Source organism: Orbicella franksi, chromosome 11 (genome assembly GCF_964199315.1).
Source record: "Orbicella franksi chromosome 11, jaOrbFran1.1, whole genome shotgun sequence".
NCBI lineage: Eukaryota > Metazoa > Cnidaria > Anthozoa > Scleractinia > Merulinidae > Orbicella > Orbicella franksi.
Genome location: NC_138155.1, coordinates 15,606,001 through 15,632,353, shown reverse-complemented (window position 1 = coordinate 15,632,353; position 26,353 = coordinate 15,606,001). Strand labels below are relative to the sequence as shown.

Here is a 26,353-nt window from a genome sequence, read left to right as displayed (position 1 = left end):
TTCTCTGAAGAGTCCAGTCCCAAAATGGCTCCAAAAGTCTACAACACGGCGTATTCCCAGGTGGTCACCCAGCCAGGTACTGACGCCGCCCAACAGGACTTGACTTCGGTGATCGGACGAGAACCGGTACGTTCCCTGTGGTGTGATCGTAGACGAAAGAAACAACTCAAACCTTGCCCAATTGCTTGGACTCTCTTTTAAGTCTCTTAGAAGGAAGGCCTTTAATTGCTGTTGTGATGAATTTCCAATTACGTCTCGGCTACTTAACCCAGAGATTCCAAAGCCAGCTAAGACTTCAAATCACAAAAGGGCGATTCTCCAATGGTCAGTCATCAAAGCCACATTCAAGAGATTGCCTCCAGTGTGCTGCTCAGTGTTGCAGTGCTGTAATCAAACAAGAAAATCTTCTAATATGCTGTCAACTTGCTGGAAAAATAATTCCAAAAAAAAAAGACAACATTTTGAAAACAGAGGGATCAATGATGTGGAGGCGTATGGAAATCTTCTCTGAAGAGTCCAGTCCCAAAATGGCTCCAAAAGTCTACAACACGGCGTATTCCCAGGTGGTCACCCAGCCAGGTACTGACGCCGCCCAACAGGACTTGACTTCGGTGATCGGACGAGAACCGGTACGTTCCCTGTGGTGTGGTCGTAGACGAAAGAAACAACTCAAACCTTGCCCAATTGCTTGGACTCTCTTTTAAGTCTCTTAGAAGGAAGGCCTTTAATTGCTGTTGTCATGAATTTCCAATTACGTCTCGGCTACTTAACCCAGAGATTCCAAAGCCAGCTAAGACTTCAAATCACAAAAGGGCGATTCTCCAATGGTCAGTCATCAAAGCCACATTCAAGAGATTGCCTCCAGTGTGCTGCTCAGTGTTGCAGTGCTGTAATCAAACAAGAAAATCTTCTAATATGCTGTCAACTTGCTGGAAAAATAATTCCAAAAAAAAAAGACAACATTTTGAAAACAGAGGGATCAATGATGTGGAGGCGTATGGAAATCTTCTCTGAAGAGTCCAGTCCCAAAATGGCTCCAAAAGTCTACAACACGGCGTATTCCCAGGTGGTCACCCAGCCAGGTGCCGACGCCGCCCAACAGGACTTGACTTCGGTGATCGGACGAGAACCGGTACGTTCCCTGTGGTGTGGTCGTAGACGAAAGAAACAACTCAAACCTTGCCCAATTGCTTGGACTCTCTTTTAAGTCTCTTAGAAGGAAGGCCTTTAATTGCTGTTGTCATGAATTTCCAATTACGTCTCGGCTACTTAACCCAGAGATTCCAAAGCCAGCTAAGACTTCAAATCACAAAAGGGCGATTCTCCAATGGTCAGTCATCAAAGCCACATTCAAGAGATTGCCTCCAGTGTGCTGCTCAGTGTTGCAGTGCTGTAATCAAACAAGAAAATCTTCTAATATGCTGTCAACTTGCTGGAAAAATAATTCCAAAAAAAAAAGACAACATTTTGAAAACAGAGGGATCAATGATGTGGAGGCGTATGGAAATCTTCTCTGAAGAGTCCAGTCCCAAAATGGCTCCAAAAGTCTACAACACGGCGTATTCCCAGGTGGTCACCCAGCCAGGTACTGACGCCGCCCAACAGGACTTGACTTCGGTGATCGGACGAGAACCGGTACGTTCCCTGTGGTGTGGTCGTAGACGAAAGAAACAACTCAAACCTTGCCCAATTGCTTGGACTCTCTTTTAAGTCTCTTAGAAGGAAGGCCTTTAATTGCTGTTGTCATGAATTTCCAATTACGTCTCGGCTACTTAACCCAGAGATTCCAAAGCCAGCTAAGACTTCAAATCACAAAAGGGCGATTCTCCAATGGTCAGTCATCAAAGCCACATTCAAGAGATTGCCTCCAGTGTGCTGCTCAGTGTTGCAGTGCTGTAATCAAACAAGAAAATCTTCTAATATGCTGTCAACTTGCTGGAAAAATAATTCCAAAAAAAAAAGACAACATTTTGAAAACAGAGGGATCAATGATGTGGAGGCGTATGGAAATCTTCTCTGAAGAGTCCAGTCCCAAAATGGCTCCAAAAGTCTACAACACGGCGTATTCCCAGGTGGTCACCCAGCCAGGTGCCGACGCCGCCCAACAGGACTTGACTTCGGTGATCGGACGAGAACCGGTACGTTCCCTGTGGTGTGGTCGTAGACGAAAGAAACAACTCAAACCTTGCCCAATTGCTTGGACTCTCTTTTAAGTCTCTTAGAAGGAAGGCCTTTAATTGCTGTTGTCATGAATTTCCAATTACGTCTCGGCTACTTAACCCAGAGATTCCAAAGCCAGCTAAGACTTCAAATCACAAAAGGGCGATTCTCCAATGGTCAGTCATCAAAGCCACATTCAAGAGATTGCCTCCAGTGTGCTGCTCAGTGTTGCAGTGCTGTAATCAAACAAGAAAATCTTCTAATATGCTGTCAACTTGCTGGAAAAATAATTCCAAAAAAAAAAGACAACATTTTGAAAACAGAGGGATCAATGATGTGGAGGCGTATGGAAATCTTCTCTGAAGAGTCCAGTCCCAAAATGGCTCCAAAAGTCTACAACACGGCGTATTCCCAGGTGGTCACCCAGCCAGGTACTGACGCCGCCCAACAGGACTTGACTTCGGTGATCGGACGAGAACCGGTACGTTCCCTGTGGTGTGGTCGTAGACGAAAGAAACAACTCAAACCTTGCCCAATTGCTTGGACTCTCTTTTAAGTCTCTTAGAAGGAAGGCCTTTAATTGCTGTTGTCATGAATTTCCAATTACGTCTCGGCTACTTAACCCAGAGATTCCAAAGCCAGCTAAGACTTCAAATCACAAAAGGGCGATTCTCCAATGGTCAGTCATCAAAGCCACATTCAAGAGATTGCCTCCAGTGTGCTGCTCAGTGTTGCAGTGCTGTAATCAAACAAGAAAATCTTCTAATATGCTGTCAACTTGCTGGAAAAATAATTCCAAAAAAAAAAGACAACATTTTGAAAACAGAGGGATCAATGATGTGGAGGCGTATGGAAATCTTCTCTGAAGAGTCCAGTGCCAAAATGGCTCCAAAAGTCTACAACACGGCGTATTCCCAGGTGGTCACCCAGCCAGGTACTGACGCCGCCCAACAGGACTTGACTTCGGTGATCGGACGAGAACCGGTACGTTCCCTGTGGTGTGGTCGTAGACGAAAGAAACAACTCAAACCTTGCCCAATTGCTTAGACTCTCTTTTAAGTCTCTTAGAAGGAAGGCCTTTAATTGCTGTTGTCATGAATTTCCAATTACGTCTCGGCTACTTAACCCAGAGATTCCAAAGCCAGCTAAGACTTCAAATCACAAAAGGGCGATTCTCCAATGGTCAGTCATCAAAGCCACATTCAAGAGATTGCCTCCAGTGTGCTGCTCAGTGTTGCAGTGCTGTAATCAAACAAGAAAATCTTCTAATATGCTGTCAACTTGCTGGAAAAATAATTCCAAAAAAAAAAAGACAACATTTTGAAAACAGAGGGATCAATGATGTGGAGGCGTATGGAAATCTTCTCTGAAGAGTCCAGTCCCAAAATGGCTCCAAAAGTCTACAACACGGCGTATTCCCAGGTGGTCACCCAGCCAGGTACTGACGCCGCCCAACAGGACTTGACTTCGGTGATCGGACGAGAACCGGTACGTTCCCTGTGGTGTGGTCGTAGACGAAAGAAACAACTCAAACCTTGCCCAATTGCTTGGACTCTCTTTTAAGTCTCTTAGAAGGAAGGCCTTTAATTGCTGTTGTCATGAATTTCCAATTACGTCTCGGCTACTTAACCCAGAGATTCCAAAGCCAGCTAAGACTTCAAATCACAAAAGGGCGATTCTCCAATGGTCAGTCATCAAAGCCACATTCAAGAGATTGCCTCCAGTGTGCTGCTCAGTGTTGCAGTGCTGTAATCAAACAAGAAAATCTTCTAATATGCTGTCAACTTGCTGGAAAAATAATTCCAAAAAAAAAAGACAACATTTTGAAAACAGAGGGATCAATGATGTGGAGGCGTATGGAAATCTTCTCTGAAGAGTCCAGTCCCAAAATGGCTCCAAAAGTCTACAACACGGCGTATTCCCAGGTGGTCACCCAGCCAGGTACTGACGCCGCCCAACAGGACTTGACTTCGGTGATCGGACGAGAACCGGTACGTTCCCTGTGGTGTGGTCGTAGACGAAAGAAACAACTCAAACCTTGCCCAATTGCTTGGACTCTCTTTTAAGTCTCTTAGAAGGAAGGCCTTTAATTGCTGTTGTCATGAATTTCCAATTACGTCTCGGCTACTTAACCCAGAGATTCCAAAGCCAGCTAAGACTTCAAATCACAAAAGGGCGATTCTCCAATGGTCAGTCATCAAAGCCACATTCAAGAGATTGCCTCCAGTGTGCTGCTCAGTGTTGCAGTGCTGTAATCAAACAAGAAAATCTTCTAATATGCTGTCAACTTGCTGGAAAAATAATTCCAAAAAAAAAAAGACAACATTTTGAAAACAGAGGGATCAATGATGTGGAGGCGTATGGAAATCTTCTCTGAAGAGTCCAGTCCCAAAATGGCTCCAAAAGTCTACAACACGGCGTATTCCCAGGTGGTCACCCAGCCAGGTACTGACGCCGCCCAACAGGACTTGACTTCGGTGATCGGACGAGAACCGGTACGTTCCCTGTGGTGTGGTCGTAGACGAAAGAAACAACTCAAACCTTGCCCAATTGCTTGGACTCTCTTTTAAGTCTCTTAGAAGGAAGGCCTTTAATTGCTGTTGTCATGAATTTCCAATTACGTCTCGGCTACTTAACCCAGAGATTCCAAAGCCAGCTAAGACTTCAAATCACAAAAGGGCGATTCTCCAATGGTCAGTCATCAAAGCCACATTCAAGAGATTGCCTCCAGTGTGCTGCTCAGTGTTGCAGTGCTGTAATCAAACAAGAAAATCTTCTAATATGCTGTCAACTTGCTGGAAAAATAATTCCAAAAAAAAAAGACAACATTTTGAAAACAGAGGGATCAATGATGTGGAGGCGTATGGAAATCTTCTCTGAAGAGTCCAGTCCCAAAATGGCTCCAAAAGTCTACAACACGGCGTATTCCCAGGTGGTCACCCAGCCAGGTACTGACGCCGCCCAACAGGACTTGACTTCGGTGATCGGACGAGAACCGGTACGTTCCCTGTGGTGTGGTCGTAGACGAAAGAAACAACTCAAACCTTGCCCAATTGCTTGGACTCTCTTTTAAGTCTCTTAGAAGGAAGGCCTTTAATTGCTGTTGTCATGAATTTCCAATTACGTCTCGGCTACTTAACCCAGAGATTCCAAAGCCAGCTAAGACTTCAAATCACAAAAGGGCGATTCTCCAATGGTCAGTCATCAAAGCCACATTCAAGAGATTGCCTCCAGTGTGCTGCTCAGTGTTGCAGTGCTGTAATCAAACAAGAAAATCTTCTAATATGCTGTCAACTTGCTGGAAAAATAATTCCAAAAAAAAAAAGACAACATTTTGAAAACAGAGGGATCAATGATGTGGAGGCGTATGGAAATCTTCTCTGAAGAGTCCAGTCCCAAAATGGCTCCAAAAGTCTACAACACGGCGTATTCCCAGGTGGTCACCCAGCCAGGTACTGACGCCGCCCAACAGGACTTGACTTCGGTGATCGGACGAGAACCGGTACGTTCCCTGTGGTGTGGTCGTAGACGAAAGAAACAACTCAAACCTTGCCCAATTGCTTGGACTCTCTTTTAAGTCTCTTAGAAGGAAGGCCTTTAATTGCTGTTGTGATGAATTTCCAATTACGTCTCGGCTACTTAACCCAGAGATTCCAAAGCCAGCTAAGACTTCAAATCACAAAAGGGCGATTCTCCAATGGTCAGTCATCAAAGCCACATTCAAGAGATTGCCTCCAGTGTGCTGCTCAGTGTTGCAGTGCTGTAATCAAACAAGAAAATCTTCTAATATGCTGTCAACTTGCTGGAAAAATAATTCCAAAAAAAAAAAGACAACATTTTGAAAACAGAGGGATCAATGATGTGGAGGCGTATGGAAATCTTCTCTGAAGAGTCCAGTCCCAAAATGGCTCCAAAAGTCTACAACACGGCGTATTCCCAGGTGGTCACCCAGCCAGGTACTGACGCCGCCCAACAGGACTTGACTTCGGTGATCGGACGAGAACCGGTACGTTCCCTGTGGTGTGGTCGTAGACGAAAGAAACAACTCAAACCTTGCCCAATTGCTTGGACTCTCTTTTAAGTCTCTTAGAAGGAAGGCCTTTAATTGCTGTTGTCATGAATTTCCAATTACGTCTCGGCTACTTAACCCAGAGATTCCAAAGCCAGCTAAGACTTCAAATCACAAAAGGGCGATTCTCCAATGGTCAGTCATCAAAGCCACATTCAAGAGATTGCCTCCAGTGTGCTGCTCAGTGTTGCAGTGCTGTAATCAAACAAGAAAATCTTCTAATATGCTGTCAACTTGCTGGAAAAATAATTCCAAAAAAAAAAAGACAACATTTTGAAAACAGAGGGATCAATGATGTGGAGGCGTATGGAAATCTTCTCTGAAGAGTCCAGTCCCAAAATGGCTCCAAAAGTCTACAACACGGCGTATTCCCAGGTGGTCACCCAGCCAGGTACTGACGCCGCCCAACAGGACTTGACTTCGGTGATCGGACGAGAACCGGTACGTTCCCTGTGGTGTGGTCGTAGACGAAAGAAACAACTCAAACCTTGCCCAATTGCTTGGACTCTCTTTTAAGTCTCTTAGAAGGAAGGCCTTTAATTGCTGTTGTCATGAATTTCCAATTACGTCTCGGCTACTTAACCCAGAGATTCCAAAGCCAGCTAAGACTTCAAATCACAAAAGGGCGATTCTCCAATGGTCAGTCATCAAAGCCACATTCAAGAGATTGCCTCCAGTGTGCTGCTCAGTGTTGCAGTGCTGTAATCAAACAAGAAAATCTTCTAATATGCTGTCAACTTGCTGGAAAAATAATTCCAAAAAAAAAAAGACAACATTTTGAAAACAGAGGGATCAATGATGTGGAGGCGTATGGAAATCTTCTCTGAAGAGTCCAGTCCCAAAATGGCTCCAAAAGTCTACAACACGGCGTATTCCCAGGTGGTCACCCAGCCAGGTACTGACGCCGCCCAACAGGACTTGACTTCGGTGATCGGACGAGAACCGGTACGTTCCCTGTGGTGTGGTCGTAGACGAAAGAAACAACTCAAACCTTGCCCAATTGCTTGGACTCTCTTTTAAGTCTCTTAGAAGGAAGGCCTTTAATTGCTGTTGTCATGAATTTCCAATTACGTCTCGGCTACTTAACCCAGAGATTCCAAAGCCAGCTAAGACTTCAAATCACAAAAGGGCGATTCTCCAATGGTCAGTCATCAAAGCCACATTCAAGAGATTGCCTCCAGTGTGCTGCTCAGTGTTGCAGTGCTGTAATCAAACAAGAAAATCTTCTAATATGCTGTCAACTTGCTGGAAAAATAATTCCAAAAAAAAAAGACAACATTTTGAAAACAGAGGGATCAATGATGTGGAGGCGTATGGAAATCTTCTCTGAAGAGTCCAGTCCCAAAATGGCTCCAAAAGTCTACAACACGGCGTATTCCCAGGTGGTCACCCAGCCAGGTACTGACGCCGCCCAACAGGACTTGACTTCGGTGATCGGACGAGAACCGGTACGTTCCCTGTGGTGTGGTCGTAGACGAAAGAAACAACTCAAACCTTGCCCAATTGCTTGGACTCTCTTTTAAGTCTCTTAGAAGGAAGGCCTTTAATTGCTGTTGTCATGAATTTCCAATTACGTCTCGGCTACTTAACCCAGAGATTCCAAAGCCAGCTAAGACTTCAAATCACAAAAGGGCGATTCTCCAATGGTCAGTCATCAAAGCCACATTCAAGAGATTGCCTCCAGTGTGCTGCTCAGTGTTGCAGTGCTGTAATCAAACAAGAAAATCTTCTAATATGCTGTCAACTTGCTGGAAAAATAATTCCAAAAAAAAAAGACAACATTTTGAAAACAGAGGGATCAATGATGTGGAGGCGTATGGAAATCTTCTCTGAAGAGTCCAGTCCCAAAATGGCTCCAAAAGTCTACAACACGGCGTATTCCCAGGTGGTCACCCAGCCAGGTACTGACGCCGCCCAACAGGACTTGACTTCGGTGATCGGACGAGAACCGGTACGTTCCCTGTGGTGTGGTCGTAGACGAAAGAAACAACTCAAACCTTGCCCAATTGCTTGGACTCTCTTTTAAGTCTCTTAGAAGGAAGGCCTTTAATTGCTGTTGTCATGAATTTCCAATTACGTCTCGGCTACTTAACCCAGAGATTCCAAAGCCAGCTAAGACTTCAAATCACAAAAGGGCGATTCTCCAATGGTCAGTCATCAAAGCCACATTCAAGAGATTGCCTCCAGTGTGCTGCTCAGTGTTGCAGTGCTGTAATCAAACAAGAAAATCTTCTAATATGCTGTCAACTTGCTGGAAAAATAATTCCAAAAAAAAAAAGACAACATTTTGAAAACAGAGGGATCAATGATGTGGAGGCGTATGGAAATCTTCTCTGAAGAGTCCAGTCCCAAAATGGCTCCAAAAGTCTACAACACGGCGTATTCCCAGGTGGTCACCCAGCCAGGTACTGACGCCGCCCAACAGGACTTGACTTCGGTGATCGGACGAGAACCGGTACGTTCCCTGTGGTGTGGTCGTAGACGAAAGAAACAACTCAAACCTTGCCCAATTGCTTGGACTCTCTTTTAAGTCTCTTAGAAGGAAGGCCTTTAATTGCTGTTGTCATGAATTTCCAATTACGTCTCGGCTACTTAACCCAGAGATTCCAAAGCCAGCTAAGACTTCAAATCACAAAAGGGCGATTCTCCAATGGTCAGTCATCAAAGCCACATTCAAGAGATTGCCTCCAGTGTGCTGCTCAGTGTTGCAGTGCTGTAATCAAACAAGAAAATCTTCTAATATGCTGTCAACTTGCTGGAAAAATAATTCCAAAAAAAAAAAGACAACATTTTGAAAACAGAGGGATCAATGATGTGGAGGCGTATGGAAATCTTCTCTGAAGAGTCCAGTCCCAAAATGGCTCCAAAAGTCTACAACACGGCGTATTCCCAGGTGGTCACCCAGCCAGGTACTGACGCCGCCCAACAGGACTTGACTTCGGTGATCGGACGAGAACCGGTACGTTCCCTGTGGTGTGGTCGTAGACGAAAGAAACAACTCAAACCTTGCCCAATTGCTTGGACTCTCTTTTAAGTCTCTTAGAAGGAAGGCCTTTAATTGCTGTTGTCATGAATTTCCAATTACGTCTCGGCTACTTAACCCAGAGATTCCAAAGCCAGCTAAGACTTCAAATCACAAAAGGGCGATTCTCCAATGGTCAGTCATCAAAGCCACATTCAAGAGATTGCCTCCAGTGTGCTGCTCAGTGTTGCAGTGCTGTAATCAAACAAGAAAATCTTCTAATATGCTGTCAACTTGCTGGAAAAATAATTCCAAAAAAAAAAAGACAACATTTTGAAAACAGAGGGATCAATGATGTGGAGGCGTATGGAAATCTTCTCTGAAGAGTCCAGTCCCAAAATGGCTCCAAAAGTCTACAACACGGCGTATTCCCAGGTGGTCACCCAGCCAGGTACTGACGCCGCCCAACAGGACTTGACTTCGGTGATCGGACGAGAACCGGTACGTTCCCTGTGGTGTGGTCGTAGACGAAAGAAACAACTCAAACCTTGCCCAATTGCTTGGACTCTCTTTTAAGTCTCTTAGAAGGAAGGCCTTTAATTGCTGTTGTCATGAATTTCCAATTACGTCTCGGCTACTTAACCCAGAGATTCCAAAGCCAGCTAAGACTTCAAATCACAAAAGGGCGATTCTCCAATGGTCAGTCATCAAAGCCACATTCAAGAGATTGCCTCCAGTGTGCTGCTCAGTGTTGCAGTGCTGTAATCAAACAAGAAAATCTTCTAATATGCTGTCAACTTGCTGGAAAAATAATTCCAAAAAAAAAAAGACAACATTTTGAAAACAGAGGGATCAATGATGTGGAGGCGTATGGAAATCTTCTCTGAAGAGTCCAGTCCCAAAATGGCTCCAAAAGTCTACAACACGGCGTATTCCCAGGTGGTCACCCAGCCAGGTACTGACGCCGCCCAACAGGACTTGACTTCGGTGATCGGACGAGAACCGGTACGTTCCCTGTGGTGTGGTCGTAGACGAAAGAAACAACTCAAACCTTGCCCAATTGCTTGGACTCTCTTTTAAGTCTCTTAGAAGGAAGGCCTTTAATTGCTGTTGTCATGAATTTCCAATTACGTCTCGGCTACTTAACCCAGAGATTCCAAAGCCAGCTAAGACTTCAAATCACAAAAGGGCGATTCTCCAATGGTCAGTCATCAAAGCCACATTCAAGAGATTGCCTCCAGTGTGCTGCTCAGTGTTGCAGTGCTGTAATCAAACAAGAAAATCTTCTAATATGCTGTCAACTTGCTGGAAAAATAATTCCAAAAAAAAAAGACAACATTTTGAAAACAGAGGGATCAATGATGTGGAGGCGTATGGAAATCTTCTCTGAAGAGTCCAGTCCCAAAATGGCTCCAAAAGTCTACAACACGGCGTATTCCCAGGTGGTCACCCAGCCAGGTACTGACGCCGCCCAACAGGACTTGACTTCGGTGATCGGACGAGAACCGGTACGTTCCCTGTGGTGTGGTCGTAGACGAAAGAAACAACTCAAACCTTGCCCAATTGCTTGGACTCTCTTTTAAGTCTCTTAGAAGGAAGGCCTTTAATTGCTGTTGTCATGAATTTCCAATTACGTCTCGGCTACTTAACCCAGAGATTCCAAAGCCAGCTAAGACTTCAAATCACAAAAGGGCGATTCTCCAATGGTCAGTCATCAAAGCCACATTCAAGAGATTGCCTCCAGTGTGCTGCTCAGTGTTGCAGTGCTGTAATCAAACAAGAAAATCTTCTAATATGCTGTCAACTTGCTGGAAAAATAATTCCAAAAAAAAAAACACAACATTTTGAAAACAGAGGGATCAATGATGTGGAGGCGTATGGAAATCTTCTCTGAAGAGTCCAGTCCCAAAATGGCTCCAAAAGTCTACAACACGGCGTATTCCCAGGTGGTCACCCAGCCAGGTACTGACGCCGCCCAACAGGACTTGACTTCGGTGATCGGACGAGAACCGGTACGTTCCCTGTGGTGTGGTCGTAGACGAAAGAAACAACTCAAACCTTGCCCAATTGCTTGGACTCTCTTTTAAGTCTCTTAGAAGGAAGGCCTTTAATTGCTGTTGTCATGAATTTCCAATTACGTCTCGGCTACTTAACCCAGAGATTCCAAAGCCAGCTAAGACTTCAAATCACAAAAGGGCGATTCTCCAATGGTCAGTCATCAAAGCCACATTCAAGAGATTGCCTCCAGTGTGCTGCTCAGTGTTGCAGTGCTGTAATCAAACAAGAAAATCTTCTAATATGCTGTCAACTTGCTGGAAAAATAATTCCAAAAAAAAAAAGACAACATTTTGAAAACAGAGGGATCAATGATGTGGAGGCGTATGGAAATCTTCTCTGAAGAGTCCAGTCCCAAAATGGCTCCAAAAGTCTACAACACGGCGTATTCCCAGGTGGTCACCCAGCCAGGTACTGACGCCGCCCAACAGGACTTGACTTCGGTGATCGGACGAGAACCGGTACGTTCCCTGTGGTGTGGTCGTAGACGAAAGAAACAACTCAAACCTTGCCCAATTGCTTGGACTCTCTTTTAAGTCTCTTAGAAGGAAGGCCTTTAATTGCTGTTGTCATGAATTTCCAATTACGTCTCGGCTACTTAACCCAGAGATTCCAAAGCCAGCTAAGACTTCAAATCACAAAAGGGCGATTCTCCAATGGTCAGTCATCAAAGCCACATTCAAGAGATTGCCTCCAGTGTGCTGCTCAGTGTTGCAGTGCTGTAATCAAACAAGAAAATCTTCTAATATGCTGTCAACTTGCTGGAAAAATAATTCCAAAAAAAAAAAGACAACATTTTGAAAACAGAGGGATCAATGATGTGGAGGCGTATGGAAATCTTCTCTGAAGAGTCCAGTCCCAAAATGGCTCCAAAAGTCTACAACACGGCGTATTCCCAGGTGGTCACCCAGCCAGGTACTGACGCCGCCCAACAGGACTTGACTTCGGTGATCGGACGAGAACCGGTACGTTCCCTGTGGTGTGGTCGTAGACGAAAGAAACAACTCAAACCTTGCCCAATTGCTTGGACTCTCTTTTAAGTCTCTTAGAAGGAAGGCCTTTAATTGCTGTTGTCATGAATTTCCAATTACGTCTCGGCTACTTAACCCAGAGATTCCAAAGCCAGCTAAGACTTCAAATCACAAAAGGGCGATTCTCCAATGGTCAGTCATCAAAGCCACATTCAAGAGATTGCCTCCAGTGTGCTGCTCAGTGTTGCAGTGCTGTAATCAAACAAGAAAATCTTCTAATATGCTGTCAACTTGCTGGAAAAATAATTCCAAAAAAAAAGACAACATTTTGAAAACAGAGGGATCAATGATGTGGAGGCGTATGGAAATCTTCTCTGAAGAGTCCAGTCCCAAAATGGCTCCAAAAGTCTACAACACGGCGTATTCCCAGGTGGTCACCCAGCCAGGTACTGACGCCGCCCAACAGGACTTGACTTCGGTGATCGGACGAGAACCGGTACGTTCCCTGTGGTGTGGTCGTAGACGAAAGAAACAACTCAAACCTTGCCCAATTGCTTGGACTCTCTTTTAAGTCTCTTAGAAGGAAGGCCTTTAATTGCTGTTGTCATGAATTTCCAATTACGTCTCGGCTACTTAACCCAGAGATTCCAAAGCCAGCTAAGACTTCAAATCACAAAAGGGCGATTCTCCAATGGTCAGTCATCAAAGCCACATTCAAGAGATTGCCTCCAGTGTGCTGCTCAGTGTTGCAGTGCTGTAATCAAACAAGAAAATCTTCTAATATGCTGTCAACTTGCTGGAAAAATAATTCCAAGAAAAAAAAGACAACATTTTGAAAACAGAGGGATCAATGATGTGGAGGCGTATGGAAATCTTCTCTGAAGAGTCCAGTCCCAAAATGGCTCCAAAAGTCTACAACACGGCGTATTCCCAGGTGGTCACCCAGCCAGGTACTGACGCCGCCCAACAGGACTTGACTTCGGTGATCGGACGAGAACCGGTACGTTCCCTGTGGTGTGGTCGTAGACGAAAGAAACAACTCAAACCTTGCCCAATTGCTTGGACTCTCTTTTAAGTCTCTTAGAAGGAAGGCCTTTAATTGCTGTTGTCATGAATTTCCAATTACGTCTCGGCTACTTAACCCAGAGATTCCAAAGCCAGCTAAGACTTCAAATCACAAAAGGGCGATTCTCCAATGGTCAGTCATCAAAGCCACATTCAAGAGATTGCCTCCAGTGTGCTGCTCAGTGTTGCAGTGCTGTAATCAAACAAGAAAATCTTCTAATATGCTGTCAACTTGCTGGAAAAATAATTCCAAGAAAAAAAAGACAACATTTTGAAAACAGAGGGATCAATGATGTGGAGGCGTATGGAAATCTTCTCTGAAGAGTCCAGTCCCAAAATGGCTCCAAAAGTCTACAACACGGCGTATTCCCAGGTGGTCACCCAGCCAGGTACTGACGCCGCCCAACAGGACTTGACTTCGGTGATCGGACGAGAACCGGTACGTTCCCTGTGGTGTGGTCGTAGACGAAAGAAACAACTCAAACCTTGCCCAATTGCTTGGACTCTCTTTTAAGTCTCTTAGAAGGAAGGCCTTTAATTGCTGTTGTCATGAATTTCCAATTACGTCTCGGCTACTTAACCCAGAGATTCCAAAGCCAGCTAAGACTTCAAATCACAAAAGGGCGATTCTCCAATGGTCAGTCATCAAAGCCACATTCAAGAGATTGCCTCCAGTGTGCTGCTCAGTGTTGCAGTGCTGTAATCAAACAAGAAAATCTTCTAATATGCTGTCAACTTGCTGGAAAAATAATTCCAAAAAAAAAAAGACAACATTTTGAAAACAGAGGGATCAATGATGTGGAGGCGTATGGAAATCTTCTCTGAAGAGTCCAGTCCCAAAATGGCTCCAAAAGTCTACAACACGGCGTATTCCCAGGTGGTCACCCAGCCAGGTACTGACGCCGCCCAACAGGACTTGACTTCGGTGATCGGACGAGAACCGGTACGTTCCCTGTGGTGTGGTCGTAGACGAAAGAAACAACTCAAACCTTGCCCAATTGCTTGGACTCTCTTTTAAGTCTCTTAGAAGGAAGGCCTTTAATTGCTGTTGTCATGAATTTCCAATTACGTCTCGGCTACTTAACCCAGAGATTCCAAAGCCAGCTAAGACTTCAAATCACAAAAGGGCGATTCTCCAATGGTCAGTCATCAAAGCCACATTCAAGAGATTGCCTCCAGTGTGCTGCTCAGTGTTGCAGTGCTGTAATCAAACAAGAAAATCTTCTAATATGCTGTCAACTTGCTGGAAAAATAATTCCAAAAAAAAAAAGACAACATTTTGAAAACAGAGGGATCAATGATGTGGAGGCGTATGGAAATCTTCTCTGAAGAGTCCAGTCCCAAAATGGCTCCAAAAGTCTACAACACGGCGTATTCCCAGGTGGTCACCCAGCCAGGTACTGACGCCGCCCAACAGGACTTGACTTCGGTGATCGGACGAGAACCGGTACGTTCCCTGTGGTGTGGTCGTAGACGAAAGAAACAACTCAAACCTTGCCCAATTGCTTGGACTCTCTTTTAAGTCTCTTAGAAGGAAGGCCTTTAATTGCTGTTGTGATGAATTTCCAATTACGTCTCGGCTACTTAACCCAGAGATTCCAAAGCCAGCTAAGACTTCAAATCACAAAAGGGCGATTCTCCAATGGTCAGTCATCAAAGCCACATTCAAGAGATTGCCTCCAGTGTGCTGCTCAGTGTTGCAGTGCTGTAATCAAACAAGAAAATCTTCTAATATGCTGTCAACTTGCTGGAAAAATAATTCCAAGAAAAAAAAGACAACATTTTGAAAACAGAGGGATCAATGATGTGGAGGCGTATGGAAATCTTCTCTGAAGAGTCCAGTCCCAAAATGGCTCCAAAAGTCTACAACACGGCGTATTCCCAGGTGGTCACCCAGCCAGGTACTGACGCCGCCCAACAGGACTTGACTTCGGTGATCGGACGAGAACCGGTACGTTCCCTGTGGTGTGGTCGTAGACGAAAGAAACAACTCAAACCTTGCCCAATTGCTTGGACTCTCTTTTAAGTCTCTTAGAAGGAAGGCCTTTAATTGCTGTTGTCATGAATTTCCAATTACGTCTCGGCTACTTAACCCAGAGATTCCAAAGCCAGCTAAGACTTCAAATCACAAAAGGGCGATTCTCCAATGGTCAGTCATCAAAGCCACATTCAAGAGATTGCCTCCAGTGTGCTGCTCAGTGTTGCAGTGCTGTAATCAAACAAGAAAATCTTCTAATATGCTGTCAACTTGCTGGAAAAATAATTCCAAGAAAAAAAAGACAACATTTTGAAAACAGAGGGATCAATGATGTGGAGGCGTATGGAAATCTTCTCTGAAGAGTCCAGTCCCAAAATGGCTCCAAAAGTCTACAACACGGCGTATTCCCAGGTGGTCACCCAGCCAGGTACTGACGCCGCCCAACAGGACTTGACTTCGGTGATCGGACGAGAACCGGTACGTTCCCTGTGGTGTGGTCGTAGACGAAAGAAACAACTCAAACCTTGCCCAATTGCTTGGACTCTCTTTTAAGTCTCTTAGAAGGAAGGCCTTTAATTGCTGTTGTCATGAATTTCCAATTACGTCTCGGCTACTTAACCCAGAGATTCCAAAGCCAGCTAAGACTTCAAATCACAAAAGGGCGATTCTCCAATGGTCAGTCATCAAAGCCACATTCAAGAGATTGCCTCCAGTGTGCTGCTCAGTGTTGCAGTGCTGTAATCAAACAAGAAAATCTTCTAATATGCTGTCAACTTGCTGGAAAAATAATTCCAAAAAAAAAAAGACAACATTTTGAAAACAGAGGGATCAATGATGTGGAGGCGTATGGAAATCTTCTCTGAAGAGTCCAGTCCCAAAATGGCTCCAAAAGTCTACAACACGGCGTATTCCCAGGTGGTCACCCAGCCAGGTACTGACGCCGCCCAACAGGACTTGACTTCGGTGATCGGACGAGAACCGGTACGTTCCCTGTGGTGTGGTCGTAGACGAAAGAAACAACTCAAACCTTGCCCAATTGCTTGGACTCTCTTTTAAGTCTCTTAGAAGGAAGGCCTTTAATTGCTGTTGTCATGAATTTCCAATTACGTCTCGGCTACTTAACCCAGAGATTCCAAAGCCAGCTAAGACTTCAAATCACAAAAGGGCGATTCTCCAATGGTCAGTCATCAAAGCCACATTCAAGAGATTGCCTCCAGTGTGCTGCTCAGTGTTGCAGTGCTGTAATCAAACAAGAAAATCTTCTAATATGCTGTCAACTTGCTGGAAAAATAATTCCAAAAAAAAAAAGACAACATTTTGAAAACAGAGGGATCAATGATGTGGAGGCGTATGGAAATCTTCTCTGAAGAGTCCAGTCCCAAAATGGCTCCAAAAGTCTACAACACGGCGTATTCCCAGGTGGTCACCCAGCCAGGTACTGACGCCGCCCAACAGGACTTGACTTCGGTGATCGGACGAGAACCGGTACGTTCCCTGTGGTGTGGTCGTAGACGAAAGAAACAACTCAAACCTTGCCCAATTGCTTGGACTCTCTTTTAAGTCTCTTAGAAGGAAGGCCTTTAATTGCTGTTGTCATGAATTTCCAATTACGTCTCGGCTACTTAACCCAGAGATTCCAAAGCCAGCTAAGACTTCAAATCACAAAAGGGCGATTCTCCAATGGTCAGTCATCAAAGCCACATTCAAGAGATTGCCTCCAGTGTGCTGCTCAGTGTTGCAGTGCTGTAATCAAACAAGAAAATCTTCTAATATGCTGTCAACTTGCTGGAAAAATAATTCCAAAAAAAAAAAGACAACATTTTGAAAACAGAGGGATCAATGATGTGGAGGCGTATGGAAATCTTCTCTGAAGAGTCCAGTCCCAAAATGGCTCCAAAAGTCTACAACACGGCGTATTCCCAGGTGGTCACCCAGCCAGGTACTGACGCCGCCCAACAGGACTTGACTTCGGTGATCGGACGAGAACCGGTACGTTCCCTGTGGTGTGGTCGTAGACGAAAGAAACAACTCAAACCTTGCCCAATTGCTTGGACTCTCTTTTAAGTCTCTTAGAAGGAAGGCCTTTAATTGCTGTTGTCATGAATTTCCAATTACGTCTCGGCTACTTAACCCAGAGATTCCAAAGCCAGCTAAGACTTCAAATCACAAAAGGGCGATTCTCCAATGGTCAGTCATCAAAGCCACATTCAAGAGATTGCCTCCAGTGTGCTGCTCAGTGTTGCAGTGCTGTAATCAAACAAGAAAATCTTCTAATATGCTGTCAACTTGCTGGAAAAATAATTCCAAAAAAAAAAAGACAACATTTTGAAAACAGAGGGATCAATGATGTGGAGGCGTATGGAAATCTTCTCTGAAGAGTCCAGTCCCAAAATGGCTCCAAAAGTCTACAACACGGCGTATTCCCAGGTGGTCACCCAGCCAGGTACTGACGCCGCCCAACAGGACTTGACTTCGGTGATCGGACGAGAACCGGTACGTTCCCTGTGGTGTGGTCGTAGACGAAAGAAACAACTCAAACCTTGCCCAATTGCTTGGACTCTCTTTTAAGTCTCTTAGAAGGAAGGCCTTTAATTGCTGTTGTCATGAATTTCCAATTACGTCTCGGCTACTTAACCCAGAGATTCCAAAGCCAGCTAAGACTTCAAATCACAAAAGGGCGATTCTCCAATGGTCAGTCATCAAAGCCACATTCAAGAGATTGCCTCCAGTGTGCTGCTCAGTGTTGCAGTGCTGTAATCAAACAAGAAAATCTTCTAATATGCTGTCAACTTGCTGGAAAAATAATTCCAAAAAAAAAGACAACATTTTGAAAACAGAGGGATCAATGATGTGGAGGCGTATGGAAATCTTCTCTGAAGAGTCCAGTCCCAAAATGGCTCCAAAAGTCTACAACACGGCGTATTCCCAGGTGGTCACCCAGCCAGGTACTGACGCCGCCCAACAGGACTTGACTTCGGTGATCGGACGAGAACCGGTACGTTCCCTGTGGTGTGGTCGTAGACGAAAGAAACAACTCAAACCTTGCCCAATTGCTTGGACTCTCTTTTAAGTCTCTTAGAAGGAAGGCCTTTAATTGCTGTTGTCATGAATTTCCAATTACGTCTCGGCTACTTAACCCAGAGATTCCAAAGCCAGCTAAGACTTCAAATCACAAAAGGGCGATTCTCCAATGGTCAGTCATCAAAGCCACATTCAAGAGATTGTCTCCAGTGTGCTGCTCAGTGTTGCAGTGCTGTAATCAAACAAGAAAATCTTCTAATATGCTGTCAACTTGCTGGAAAAATAATTCCAAAAAAAAAAACACAACATTTTGAAAACAGAGGGATCAATGATGTGGAGGCGTATGGAAATCTTCTCTGAAGAGTTCAGTCCCAAAATGGCTCCAAAAGTCTACAACACGGCGTATTCCCAGGTGGTCACCCAGCCAGGTACTGACGCCGCCCAACAGGACTTGACTTCGGTGATCGGACGAGAACCGGTACGTTCCCTGTGGTGTGGTCGTAGACGAAAGAAACAACTCAAACCTTGCCCAATTGCTTGGACTCTCTTTTAAGTCTCTTAGAAGGAAGGCCTTTAATTGCTGTTGTCATGAATTTCCAATTACGTCTCGGCTACTTAACCCAGAGATTCCAAAGCCAGCTAAGACTTCAAATCACAAAAGGGCGATTCTCCAATGGTCAGTCATCAAAGCCACATTCAAGAGATTGCCTCCAGTGTGCTGCTCAGTGTTGCAGTGCTGTAATCAAACAAGAAAATCTTCTAATATGCTGTCAACTTGCTGGAAAAATAATTCCAAAAAAAAAAAGACAACATTTTGAAAACAGAGGGATCAATGATGTGGAGGCGTATGGAAATCTTCTCTGAAGAGTCCAGTCCCAAAATGGCTCCAAAAGTCTACAACACGGCGTATTCCCAGGTGGTCACCCAGCCAGGTACTGACGCCGCCCAACAGGACTTGACTTCGGTGATCGGACGAGAACCGGTACGTTCCCTGTGGTGTGGTCGTAGACGAAAGAAACAACTCAAACCTTGCCCAATTGCTTGGACTCTCTTTTAAGTCTCTTAGAAGGAAGGCCTTTAATTGCTGTTGTGATGAATTTCCAATTACGTCTCGGCTACTTAACCCAGAGATTCCAAAGCCAGCTAAGACTTCAAATCACAAAAGGGCGATTCTCCAATGGTCAGTCATCAAAGCCACATTCAAGAGATTGCCTCCAGTGTGCTGCTCAGTGTTGCAGTGCTGTAATCAAACAAGAAAATCTTCTAATATGCTGTCAACTTGCTGGAAAAATAATTCCAAAAAAAAAAGACAACATTTTGAAAACAGAGGGATCAATGATGTGGAGGCGTATGGAAATCTTCTCTGAAGAGTCCAGTCCCAAAATGGCTCCAAAAGTCTACAACACGGCGTATTCCCAGGTGGTCACCCAGCCAGGTACTGACGCCGCCCAACAGGACTTGACTTCGGTGATCGGACGAGAACCGGTACGTTCCCTGTGGTGTGGTCGTAGACGAAAGAAACAACTCAAACCTTGCCCAATTGCTTGGACTCTCTTTTAAGTCTCTTAGAAGGAAGGCCTTTAATTGCTGTTGTCATGAATTTCCAATTACGTCTCGGCTACTTAACCCAGAGATTCCGAAGCCAGCTAAGACTTCAAATCACAAAAGGGCGATTCTCCAATGGTCAGTCATCAAAGCCACATTCAAGAGATTGCCTCCAGTGTGCTGCTCAGTGTTGCAGTGCTGTAATCAAACAAGAAAATCTTCTAATATGCTGTCAACTTGCTGGAAAAATAATTCCAAAAAAAAAAACACAACATTTTGAAAACAGAGGGATCAATGATGTGGAGGCGTATGGAAATCTTCTCTGAAGAGTTCAGTCCCAAAATGGCTCCAAAAGTCTACAACACGGCGTATTCCCAGGTGGTCACCCAGCCAGGTACTGACGCCGCCCAACAGGACTTGACTTCGGTGATCGGACGAGAACCGGTACGTTCCCTGTGGTGTGGTCGTAGACGAAAGAAACAACTCAAACCTTGCCCAATTGCTTGGACTCTCTTTTAAGTCTCTTAGAAGGAAGGCCTTTAATTGCTGTTGTCATGAATTTCCAATTACGTCTCGGCTACTTAACCCAGAGATTCCAAAGCCAGCTAAGACTTCAAATCACAAAAGGGCGATTCTCCAATGGTCAGTCATCAAAGCCACATTCAAGAGATTGCCTCCAGTGTGCTGCTCAGTGTTGCAGTGCTGTAATCAAACAAGAAAATCTTCTAATATGCTGTCAACTTGCTGGAAAAATAATTCCAAAAAAAAAAGACAACATTTTGAAAACAGAGGGATCAATGATGTGGAGGCGTATGGAAATCTTCTCTGAAGAGTCCAGTCCCAAAATGGCTCCAAAAGTCTACAACACGGCGTATTCCCAGGTGGTCACCCAGCCAGGTACTGACGCCGCCCAACAGGACTTGACTTCGGTGATCGGACGAGAACCGGTACGTTCCCTGTGGTGTGGTCGTAGACGAAAGAAACAACTCAAACCTTGCCCAATTGCTTGGACTCTCTTTTAAGTCTCTTAGAAGGAAGGCCTTTAATTGCTGTTGTCATGAATTTCCAATTACGTCTCGGCTACTTAACCCAGAGATTCCAAAGCCAGCTAAGACTTCAAATCACAAAAGGGCGATTCTCCAATGGTCAGTCATCAAAGCCACATTCAAGAGATTGCCTCCAGTGTGCTGCTCAGTGTTGCAGTGCTGTAATCAAACAAGAAAATCTTCTAATATGCTGTCAACTTGCTGGAAAAATAATTCCAAAAAAAAAAAAAGACAACATTTTGAAAACAGAGGGATCAATGATGTGGAGGCGTATGGAAATCTTCTCTGAAGAGTCCAGTCCCAAAATGGCTCCAAAAGTCTACAACACGGCGTATTCCCAGGTGGTCACCCAGCCAGGTACTGACGCCGCCCAACAGGACTTGACTTCGGTGATCGGACGAGAACCGGTACGTTCCCTGTGGTGTGGTCGTAGACGAAAGATACAACTCAAACCTTGCCCAATTGCTTGGACTCTCTTTTAAGTCTCTTAGAAGGAAGGCCTTTAATTGCTGTTGTCATGAATTTCCAATTACGTCTCGGCTACTTAACCCAGAGATTCCAAAGCCAGCTAAGACTTCAAATCACAAAAGGGCGATTCTCCAATGGTCAGTCATCAAAGCCACATTCAAGAGATTGCCTCCAGTGTGCTGCTCAGTGTTGCAGTGCTGTAATCAAACAAGAAAATCTTCTAATATGCTGTCAACTTGCTGGAAAAATAATTCCAAAAAAAAAAGACAACATTTTGAAAACAGAGGGATCAATGATGTGGAGGCGTATGGAAATCTTCTCTGAAGAGTCCAGTCCCAAAATGGCTCCAAAAGTCTACAACACGGCGTATTCCCAGGTGGTCACCCAGCCAGGTACTGACGCCGCCCAACAGGACTTGACTTCGGTGATCGGACGAGAACCGGTACGTTCCCTGTGGTGTGGTCGTAGACGAAAGAAACAACTCAAACCTTGCCCAATTGCTTGGACTCTCTTTTAAGTCTCTTAGAAGGAAGGCCTTTAATTGCTGTTGTGATGAATTTCCAATTACGTCTCGGCTACTTAACCCAGAGATTCCAAAGCCAGCTAAGACTTCAAATCACAAAAGGGCGATTCTCCAATGGTCAGTCATCAAAGCCACATTCAAGAGATTGCCTCCAGTGTGCTGCTCAGTGTTGCAGTGCTGTAATCAAACAAGAAAATCTTCTAATATGCTGTCAACTTGCTGGAAAAATAATTCCAAAAAAAAAAAGACAACATTTTGAAAACAGAGGGATCAATGATGTGGAGGCGTATGGAAATCTTCTCTGAAGAGTCCAGTCCCAAAATGGCTCCAAAAGTCTACAACACGGCGTATTCCCAGGTGGTCACCCAGCCAGGTACTGACGCCGCCCAACAGGACTTGACTTCGGTGATCGGACGAGAACCGGTACGTTCCCTGTGGTGTGGTCGTAGACGAAAGAAACAACTCAAACCTTGCCCAATTGCTTGGACTCTCTTTTAAGTCTCTTAGAAGGAAGGCCTTTAATTGCTGTTGTCATGAATTTCCAATTACGTCTCGGCTACTTAACCCAGAGATTCCAAAGCCAGCTAAGACTTCAAATCACAAAAGGGCGATTCTCCAATGGTCAGTCATCAAAGCCACATTCAAGAGATTGCCTCCAGTGTGCTGCTCAGTGTTGCAGTGCTGTAATCAAACAAGAAAATCTTCTAATATGCTGTCAACTTGCTGGAAAAATAATTCCAAAAAAAAAAAGACAACATTTTGAAAACAGAGGGATCAATGATGTGGAGGCGTATGGAAATCTTCTCTGAAGAGTCCAGTCCCAAAATGGCTCCAAAAGTCTACAACACGGCGTATTCCCAGGTGGTCACCCAGCCAGGTACTGACGCCGCCCAACAGGACTTGACTTCGGTGATCGGACGAGAACCGGTACGTTCCCTGTGGTGTGGTCGTAGACGAAAGAAACAACTCAAACCTTGCCCAATTGCTTGGACTCTCTTTTAAGTCTCTTAGAAGGAAGGCCTTTAATTGCTGTTGTCATGAATTTCCAATTACGTCTCGGCTACTTAACCCAGAGATTCCAAAGCCAGCTAAGACTTCAAATCACAAAAGGGCGATTCTCCAATGGTCAGTCATCAAAGCCACATTCAAGAGATTGCCTCCAGTGTGCTGCTCAGTGTTGCAGTGCTGTAATCAAACAAGAAAATCTTCTAATATGCTGTCAACTTGCTGGAAAAATAATTCCAAAAAAAAAAGACAACATTTTGAAAACAGAGGGATCAATGATGTGGAGGCGTATGGAAATCTTCTCTGAAGAGTCCAGTCCCAAAATGGCTCCAAAAGTCTACAACACGGCGTATTCCCAGGTGGTCACCCAGCCAGGTACTGACGCCGCCCAACAGGACTTGACTTCGGTGATCGGACGAGAACCGGTACGTTCCCTGTGGTGTGGTCGTAGACGAAAGAAACAACTCAAACCTTGCCCAATTGCTTGGACTCTCTTTTAAGTCTCTTAGAAGGAAGGCCTTTAATTGCTGTTGTGATGAATTTCCAATTACGTCTCGGCTACTTAACCCAGAGATTCCAAAGCCAGCTAAGACTTCAAATCACAAAAGGGCGATTCTCCAATGGTCAGTCATCAAAGCCACATTCAAGAGATTGCCTCCAGTGTGCTGCTCAGTGTTGCAGTGCTGTAATCAAACAAGAAAATCTTCTAATATGCTGTCAACTTGCTGGAAAAATAATTCCAAAAAAAAAAAGACAACATTTTGAAAACAGAGGGATCAATGATGTGGAGGCGTATGGAAATCTTCTCTGAAGAGTCCAGTCCCAAAATGGCTCCAAAAGTCTACAACACGGCGTATTCCCAGGTGGTCACCCAGCCAGGTACTGACGCCGCCCAACAGGACTTGACTTCGGTGATCGGACGAGAACCGGTACGTTCCCTGTGGTGTGGTCGTAGACGAAAGAAACAACTCAAACCTTGCCCAATTGCTTGGACTCTCTTTTAAGTCTCTTAGAAGGAAGGCCTTTAATTGCTGTTGTCATGAATTTCCAATTACGTCTCGGCTACTTAACCCAGAGATTCCAAAGCCAGCTAAGACTTCAAATCACAAAAGGGCGATTCTCCAATGGTCAGTCATCAAAGCCACATTCAAGAGATTGCCTCCAGTGTGCTGCTCAGTGTTGCAGTGCTGTAATCAAACAAGAAAATCTTCTAATATGCTGTCAACTTGCTGGAAAAATAATTCCAAAAAAAAAAAGACAACATTTTGAAAACAGAGGGATCAATGATGTGGAGGCGTATGGAAATCTTCTCTGAAGAGTCCAGTCCCAAAATGGCTCCAAAAGTCTACAACACGGCGTATTCCCAGGTGGTCACCCAGCCAGGTACTGACGCCGCCCAACAGGACTTGACTTCGGTGATCGGACGAGAACCGGTACGTTCCCTGTGGTGTGGTCGTAGACGAAAGAAACAACTCAAACCTTGCCCAATTGCTTGGACTCTCTTTTAAGTCTCTTAGAAGGAAGGCCTTTAATTGCTGTTGTCATGAATTTCCAATTACGTCTCGGCTACTTAACCCAGAGATTCCAAAGCCAGCTAAGACTTCAAATCACAAAAGGGCGATTCTCCAATGGTCAGTCATCAAAGCCACATTCAAGAGATTGCCTCCAGTGTGCTGCTCAGTGTTGCAGTGCTGTAATCAAACAAGAAAATCTTCTAATATGCTGTCAACTTGCTGGAAAAATAATTCCAAAAAAAAAAAGACAACATTTTGAAAACAGAGGGATCAATGATGTGGAGGCGTATGGAAATCTTCTCTGAAGAGTCCAGTCCCAAAATGGCTCCAAAAGTCTACAACACGGCGTATTCCCAGGTGGTCACCCAGCCAGGTACTGACGCCGCCCAACAGGACTTGACTTCGGTGATCGGACGAGAACCGGTACGTTCCCTGTGGTGTGGTCGTAGACGAAAGAAACAACTCAAACCTTGCCCAATTGCTTGGACTCTCTTTTAAGTCTCTTAGAAGGAAGGCCTTTAATTGCTGTTGTCATGAATTTCCAATTACGTCTCGGCTACTTAACCCAGAGATTCCAAAGCCAGCTAAGACTTCAAATCACAAAAGGGCGATTCTCCAATGGTCAGTCATCAAAGCCACATTCAAGAGATTGCCTCCAGTGTGCTGCTCAGTGTTGCAGTGCTGTAATCAAACAAGAAAATCTTCTAATATGCTGTCAACTTGCTGGAAAAATAATTCCAAAAAAAAAAAGACAACATTTTGAAAACAGAGGGATCAATGATGTGGAGGCGTATGGAAATCTTCTCTGAAGAGTCCAGTCCCAAAATGGCTCCAAAAGTCTACAACACGGCGTATTCCCAGGTGGTCACCCAGCCAGGTACTGACGCCGCCCAACAGGACTTGACTTCGGTGATCGGACGAGAACCGGTACGTTCCCTGTGGTGTGGTCGTAGACGAAAGAAACAACTCAAACCTTGCCCAATTGCTTGGACTCTCTTTTAAGTCTCTTAGAAGGAAGGCCTTTAATTGCTGTTGTCATGAATTTCCAATTACGTCTCGGCTACTTAACCCAGAGATTCCAAAGCCAGCTAAGACTTCAAATCACAAAAGGGCGATTCTCCAATGGTCAGTCATCAAAGCCACATTCAAGAGATTGCCTCCAGTGTGCTGCTCAGTGTTGCAGTGCTGTAATCAAACAAGAAAATCTTCTAATATGCTGTCAACTTGCTGGAAAAATAATTCCAAAAAAAAAAAGACAACATTTTGAAAACAGAGGGATCAATGATGTGGAGGCGTATGGAAATCTTCTCTGAAGAGTCCAGTCCCAAAATGGCTCCAAAAGTCTACAACACGGCGTATTTCCAGGTGGTCACCCAGCCAGGTACTGACGCCGCCCAACAGGACTTGACTTCGGTGATCGGACGAGAACCGGTACGTTCCCTGTGGTGTGGTCGTAGACGAAAGAAACAACTCAAACCTTGCCCAATTGCTTGGACTCTCTTTTAAGTCTCTTAGAAGGAAGGCCTTTAATTGCTGTTGTGATGAATTTCCAATTACGTCTCGGCTACTTAACCCAGAGATTCCAAAGCCAGCTAAGACTTCAAATCACAAAAGGGCGATTCTCCAATGGTCAGTCATCAAAGCCACATTCAAGAGATTGCCTCCAGTGTGCTGCTCAGTGTTGCAGTGCTGTAATCAAACAAGAAAATCTTCTAATATGCTGTCAACTTGCTGGAAAAATAATTCCAAAAAAAAAAAGACAACATTTTGAAAACAGAGGGATCAATGATGTGGAGGCGTATGGAAATCTTCTCTGAAGAGTCCAGTCCCAAAATGGCTCCAAAAGTCTACAACACGGCGTATTCCCAGGTGGTCACCCAGCCAGGTACTGACGCCGCCCAACAGGACTTGACTTCGGTGATCGGACGAGAACCGGTACGTTCCCTGTGGTGTGGTCGTAGACGAAAGAAA

General features: G+C 44.7%; 51 non-coding genes and 2 pseudogenes across 51 annotated transcripts; all 53 read right to left on the bottom strand.

The window, feature by feature from the left end:
* Positions 1-35: 35 nt before the first annotated feature.
* LOC145461527 (5S ribosomal RNA) lies at positions 36-154 on the bottom strand. The gene has a single exon (XR_014040658.1). It is a non-coding gene; the product is annotated as a 5S ribosomal RNA (ribosomal RNA).
* Positions 155-538: 384 nt separating this feature from the next.
* On the bottom strand, positions 539-657 carry LOC145461812 (5S ribosomal RNA). The gene has a single exon (XR_014040909.1). It is a non-coding gene; the product is annotated as a 5S ribosomal RNA (ribosomal RNA).
* A 384-nt stretch (positions 658-1,041) lies between these two features.
* Positions 1,042-1,160, bottom strand: LOC145461637 (5S ribosomal RNA; annotated as a pseudogene).
* Positions 1,161-1,544: 384 nt separating this feature from the next.
* Positions 1,545-1,663, bottom strand: LOC145461810 (5S ribosomal RNA). The gene has a single exon (XR_014040907.1). It is a non-coding gene; the product is annotated as a 5S ribosomal RNA (ribosomal RNA).
* Positions 1,664-2,047: 384 nt separating this feature from the next.
* LOC145461636 (5S ribosomal RNA) lies at positions 2,048-2,166 on the bottom strand (annotated as a pseudogene).
* A 384-nt stretch (positions 2,167-2,550) lies between these two features.
* LOC145461809 (5S ribosomal RNA) lies at positions 2,551-2,669 on the bottom strand. Its single transcript, XR_014040906.1, has one exon. It is a non-coding gene; the product is annotated as a 5S ribosomal RNA (ribosomal RNA).
* Positions 2,670-3,053: 384 nt separating this feature from the next.
* Positions 3,054-3,172, bottom strand: LOC145461808 (5S ribosomal RNA). Its single transcript, XR_014040905.1, has one exon. It is a non-coding gene; the product is annotated as a 5S ribosomal RNA (ribosomal RNA).
* A 385-nt stretch (positions 3,173-3,557) lies between these two features.
* Positions 3,558-3,676, bottom strand: LOC145461807 (5S ribosomal RNA). The gene has a single exon (XR_014040904.1). It is a non-coding gene; the product is annotated as a 5S ribosomal RNA (ribosomal RNA).
* Positions 3,677-4,060: 384 nt separating this feature from the next.
* LOC145461805 (5S ribosomal RNA) lies at positions 4,061-4,179 on the bottom strand. The gene has a single exon (XR_014040903.1). It is a non-coding gene; the product is annotated as a 5S ribosomal RNA (ribosomal RNA).
* Positions 4,180-4,564: 385 nt separating this feature from the next.
* On the bottom strand, positions 4,565-4,683 carry LOC145461804 (5S ribosomal RNA). The gene has a single exon (XR_014040902.1). It is a non-coding gene; the product is annotated as a 5S ribosomal RNA (ribosomal RNA).
* A 384-nt stretch (positions 4,684-5,067) lies between these two features.
* Positions 5,068-5,186, bottom strand: LOC145461803 (5S ribosomal RNA). The gene has a single exon (XR_014040901.1). It is a non-coding gene; the product is annotated as a 5S ribosomal RNA (ribosomal RNA).
* A 385-nt stretch (positions 5,187-5,571) lies between these two features.
* Positions 5,572-5,690, bottom strand: LOC145461802 (5S ribosomal RNA). Its single transcript, XR_014040900.1, has one exon. It is a non-coding gene; the product is annotated as a 5S ribosomal RNA (ribosomal RNA).
* A 385-nt stretch (positions 5,691-6,075) lies between these two features.
* LOC145461801 (5S ribosomal RNA) lies at positions 6,076-6,194 on the bottom strand. Its single transcript, XR_014040899.1, has one exon. It is a non-coding gene; the product is annotated as a 5S ribosomal RNA (ribosomal RNA).
* Positions 6,195-6,579: 385 nt separating this feature from the next.
* LOC145461800 (5S ribosomal RNA) lies at positions 6,580-6,698 on the bottom strand. The gene has a single exon (XR_014040898.1). It is a non-coding gene; the product is annotated as a 5S ribosomal RNA (ribosomal RNA).
* A 385-nt stretch (positions 6,699-7,083) lies between these two features.
* On the bottom strand, positions 7,084-7,202 carry LOC145461798 (5S ribosomal RNA). Its single transcript, XR_014040896.1, has one exon. It is a non-coding gene; the product is annotated as a 5S ribosomal RNA (ribosomal RNA).
* A 384-nt stretch (positions 7,203-7,586) lies between these two features.
* Positions 7,587-7,705, bottom strand: LOC145461797 (5S ribosomal RNA). Its single transcript, XR_014040895.1, has one exon. It is a non-coding gene; the product is annotated as a 5S ribosomal RNA (ribosomal RNA).
* Positions 7,706-8,089: 384 nt separating this feature from the next.
* LOC145461796 (5S ribosomal RNA) lies at positions 8,090-8,208 on the bottom strand. Its single transcript, XR_014040894.1, has one exon. It is a non-coding gene; the product is annotated as a 5S ribosomal RNA (ribosomal RNA).
* Positions 8,209-8,593: 385 nt separating this feature from the next.
* Positions 8,594-8,712, bottom strand: LOC145461795 (5S ribosomal RNA). Its single transcript, XR_014040893.1, has one exon. It is a non-coding gene; the product is annotated as a 5S ribosomal RNA (ribosomal RNA).
* Positions 8,713-9,097: 385 nt separating this feature from the next.
* Positions 9,098-9,216, bottom strand: LOC145461794 (5S ribosomal RNA). The gene has a single exon (XR_014040892.1). It is a non-coding gene; the product is annotated as a 5S ribosomal RNA (ribosomal RNA).
* Positions 9,217-9,601: 385 nt separating this feature from the next.
* Positions 9,602-9,720, bottom strand: LOC145461792 (5S ribosomal RNA). Its single transcript, XR_014040890.1, has one exon. It is a non-coding gene; the product is annotated as a 5S ribosomal RNA (ribosomal RNA).
* A 385-nt stretch (positions 9,721-10,105) lies between these two features.
* On the bottom strand, positions 10,106-10,224 carry LOC145461791 (5S ribosomal RNA). The gene has a single exon (XR_014040889.1). It is a non-coding gene; the product is annotated as a 5S ribosomal RNA (ribosomal RNA).
* Positions 10,225-10,608: 384 nt separating this feature from the next.
* Positions 10,609-10,727, bottom strand: LOC145461789 (5S ribosomal RNA). The gene has a single exon (XR_014040888.1). It is a non-coding gene; the product is annotated as a 5S ribosomal RNA (ribosomal RNA).
* Positions 10,728-11,112: 385 nt separating this feature from the next.
* On the bottom strand, positions 11,113-11,231 carry LOC145461788 (5S ribosomal RNA). The gene has a single exon (XR_014040887.1). It is a non-coding gene; the product is annotated as a 5S ribosomal RNA (ribosomal RNA).
* Positions 11,232-11,616: 385 nt separating this feature from the next.
* On the bottom strand, positions 11,617-11,735 carry LOC145461787 (5S ribosomal RNA). The gene has a single exon (XR_014040886.1). It is a non-coding gene; the product is annotated as a 5S ribosomal RNA (ribosomal RNA).
* A 385-nt stretch (positions 11,736-12,120) lies between these two features.
* LOC145461785 (5S ribosomal RNA) lies at positions 12,121-12,239 on the bottom strand. The gene has a single exon (XR_014040884.1). It is a non-coding gene; the product is annotated as a 5S ribosomal RNA (ribosomal RNA).
* A 383-nt stretch (positions 12,240-12,622) lies between these two features.
* Positions 12,623-12,741, bottom strand: LOC145461784 (5S ribosomal RNA). The gene has a single exon (XR_014040883.1). It is a non-coding gene; the product is annotated as a 5S ribosomal RNA (ribosomal RNA).
* A 385-nt stretch (positions 12,742-13,126) lies between these two features.
* LOC145461783 (5S ribosomal RNA) lies at positions 13,127-13,245 on the bottom strand. Its single transcript, XR_014040882.1, has one exon. It is a non-coding gene; the product is annotated as a 5S ribosomal RNA (ribosomal RNA).
* A 385-nt stretch (positions 13,246-13,630) lies between these two features.
* Positions 13,631-13,749, bottom strand: LOC145461782 (5S ribosomal RNA). The gene has a single exon (XR_014040881.1). It is a non-coding gene; the product is annotated as a 5S ribosomal RNA (ribosomal RNA).
* A 385-nt stretch (positions 13,750-14,134) lies between these two features.
* Positions 14,135-14,253, bottom strand: LOC145461781 (5S ribosomal RNA). The gene has a single exon (XR_014040880.1). It is a non-coding gene; the product is annotated as a 5S ribosomal RNA (ribosomal RNA).
* Positions 14,254-14,638: 385 nt separating this feature from the next.
* Positions 14,639-14,757, bottom strand: LOC145461780 (5S ribosomal RNA). Its single transcript, XR_014040879.1, has one exon. It is a non-coding gene; the product is annotated as a 5S ribosomal RNA (ribosomal RNA).
* Positions 14,758-15,142: 385 nt separating this feature from the next.
* LOC145461779 (5S ribosomal RNA) lies at positions 15,143-15,261 on the bottom strand. The gene has a single exon (XR_014040878.1). It is a non-coding gene; the product is annotated as a 5S ribosomal RNA (ribosomal RNA).
* Positions 15,262-15,646: 385 nt separating this feature from the next.
* On the bottom strand, positions 15,647-15,765 carry LOC145461778 (5S ribosomal RNA). The gene has a single exon (XR_014040877.1). It is a non-coding gene; the product is annotated as a 5S ribosomal RNA (ribosomal RNA).
* A 385-nt stretch (positions 15,766-16,150) lies between these two features.
* LOC145461777 (5S ribosomal RNA) lies at positions 16,151-16,269 on the bottom strand. Its single transcript, XR_014040876.1, has one exon. It is a non-coding gene; the product is annotated as a 5S ribosomal RNA (ribosomal RNA).
* A 385-nt stretch (positions 16,270-16,654) lies between these two features.
* On the bottom strand, positions 16,655-16,773 carry LOC145461776 (5S ribosomal RNA). Its single transcript, XR_014040875.1, has one exon. It is a non-coding gene; the product is annotated as a 5S ribosomal RNA (ribosomal RNA).
* Positions 16,774-17,158: 385 nt separating this feature from the next.
* Positions 17,159-17,277, bottom strand: LOC145461773 (5S ribosomal RNA). Its single transcript, XR_014040873.1, has one exon. It is a non-coding gene; the product is annotated as a 5S ribosomal RNA (ribosomal RNA).
* A 385-nt stretch (positions 17,278-17,662) lies between these two features.
* LOC145461772 (5S ribosomal RNA) lies at positions 17,663-17,781 on the bottom strand. Its single transcript, XR_014040872.1, has one exon. It is a non-coding gene; the product is annotated as a 5S ribosomal RNA (ribosomal RNA).
* A 383-nt stretch (positions 17,782-18,164) lies between these two features.
* Positions 18,165-18,283, bottom strand: LOC145461771 (5S ribosomal RNA). Its single transcript, XR_014040871.1, has one exon. It is a non-coding gene; the product is annotated as a 5S ribosomal RNA (ribosomal RNA).
* A 385-nt stretch (positions 18,284-18,668) lies between these two features.
* LOC145461770 (5S ribosomal RNA) lies at positions 18,669-18,787 on the bottom strand. Its single transcript, XR_014040870.1, has one exon. It is a non-coding gene; the product is annotated as a 5S ribosomal RNA (ribosomal RNA).
* Positions 18,788-19,172: 385 nt separating this feature from the next.
* Positions 19,173-19,291, bottom strand: LOC145461769 (5S ribosomal RNA). Its single transcript, XR_014040869.1, has one exon. It is a non-coding gene; the product is annotated as a 5S ribosomal RNA (ribosomal RNA).
* Positions 19,292-19,675: 384 nt separating this feature from the next.
* Positions 19,676-19,794, bottom strand: LOC145461768 (5S ribosomal RNA). Its single transcript, XR_014040868.1, has one exon. It is a non-coding gene; the product is annotated as a 5S ribosomal RNA (ribosomal RNA).
* Positions 19,795-20,179: 385 nt separating this feature from the next.
* LOC145461767 (5S ribosomal RNA) lies at positions 20,180-20,298 on the bottom strand. The gene has a single exon (XR_014040867.1). It is a non-coding gene; the product is annotated as a 5S ribosomal RNA (ribosomal RNA).
* Positions 20,299-20,682: 384 nt separating this feature from the next.
* On the bottom strand, positions 20,683-20,801 carry LOC145461766 (5S ribosomal RNA). Its single transcript, XR_014040866.1, has one exon. It is a non-coding gene; the product is annotated as a 5S ribosomal RNA (ribosomal RNA).
* A 387-nt stretch (positions 20,802-21,188) lies between these two features.
* Positions 21,189-21,307, bottom strand: LOC145461765 (5S ribosomal RNA). Its single transcript, XR_014040865.1, has one exon. It is a non-coding gene; the product is annotated as a 5S ribosomal RNA (ribosomal RNA).
* Positions 21,308-21,691: 384 nt separating this feature from the next.
* Positions 21,692-21,810, bottom strand: LOC145461764 (5S ribosomal RNA). Its single transcript, XR_014040864.1, has one exon. It is a non-coding gene; the product is annotated as a 5S ribosomal RNA (ribosomal RNA).
* A 385-nt stretch (positions 21,811-22,195) lies between these two features.
* Positions 22,196-22,314, bottom strand: LOC145461762 (5S ribosomal RNA). The gene has a single exon (XR_014040862.1). It is a non-coding gene; the product is annotated as a 5S ribosomal RNA (ribosomal RNA).
* Positions 22,315-22,699: 385 nt separating this feature from the next.
* LOC145461761 (5S ribosomal RNA) lies at positions 22,700-22,818 on the bottom strand. Its single transcript, XR_014040861.1, has one exon. It is a non-coding gene; the product is annotated as a 5S ribosomal RNA (ribosomal RNA).
* Positions 22,819-23,202: 384 nt separating this feature from the next.
* Positions 23,203-23,321, bottom strand: LOC145461760 (5S ribosomal RNA). Its single transcript, XR_014040860.1, has one exon. It is a non-coding gene; the product is annotated as a 5S ribosomal RNA (ribosomal RNA).
* Positions 23,322-23,706: 385 nt separating this feature from the next.
* LOC145461759 (5S ribosomal RNA) lies at positions 23,707-23,825 on the bottom strand. The gene has a single exon (XR_014040859.1). It is a non-coding gene; the product is annotated as a 5S ribosomal RNA (ribosomal RNA).
* A 385-nt stretch (positions 23,826-24,210) lies between these two features.
* LOC145461757 (5S ribosomal RNA) lies at positions 24,211-24,329 on the bottom strand. The gene has a single exon (XR_014040858.1). It is a non-coding gene; the product is annotated as a 5S ribosomal RNA (ribosomal RNA).
* Positions 24,330-24,714: 385 nt separating this feature from the next.
* On the bottom strand, positions 24,715-24,833 carry LOC145461756 (5S ribosomal RNA). Its single transcript, XR_014040857.1, has one exon. It is a non-coding gene; the product is annotated as a 5S ribosomal RNA (ribosomal RNA).
* A 385-nt stretch (positions 24,834-25,218) lies between these two features.
* On the bottom strand, positions 25,219-25,337 carry LOC145461755 (5S ribosomal RNA). Its single transcript, XR_014040856.1, has one exon. It is a non-coding gene; the product is annotated as a 5S ribosomal RNA (ribosomal RNA).
* A 385-nt stretch (positions 25,338-25,722) lies between these two features.
* Positions 25,723-25,841, bottom strand: LOC145461608 (5S ribosomal RNA). The gene has a single exon (XR_014040735.1). It is a non-coding gene; the product is annotated as a 5S ribosomal RNA (ribosomal RNA).
* A 385-nt stretch (positions 25,842-26,226) lies between these two features.
* LOC145461754 (5S ribosomal RNA) lies at positions 26,227-26,345 on the bottom strand. The gene has a single exon (XR_014040855.1). It is a non-coding gene; the product is annotated as a 5S ribosomal RNA (ribosomal RNA).
* Between the last annotated feature and the right edge of the window lie 8 nt (positions 26,346-26,353).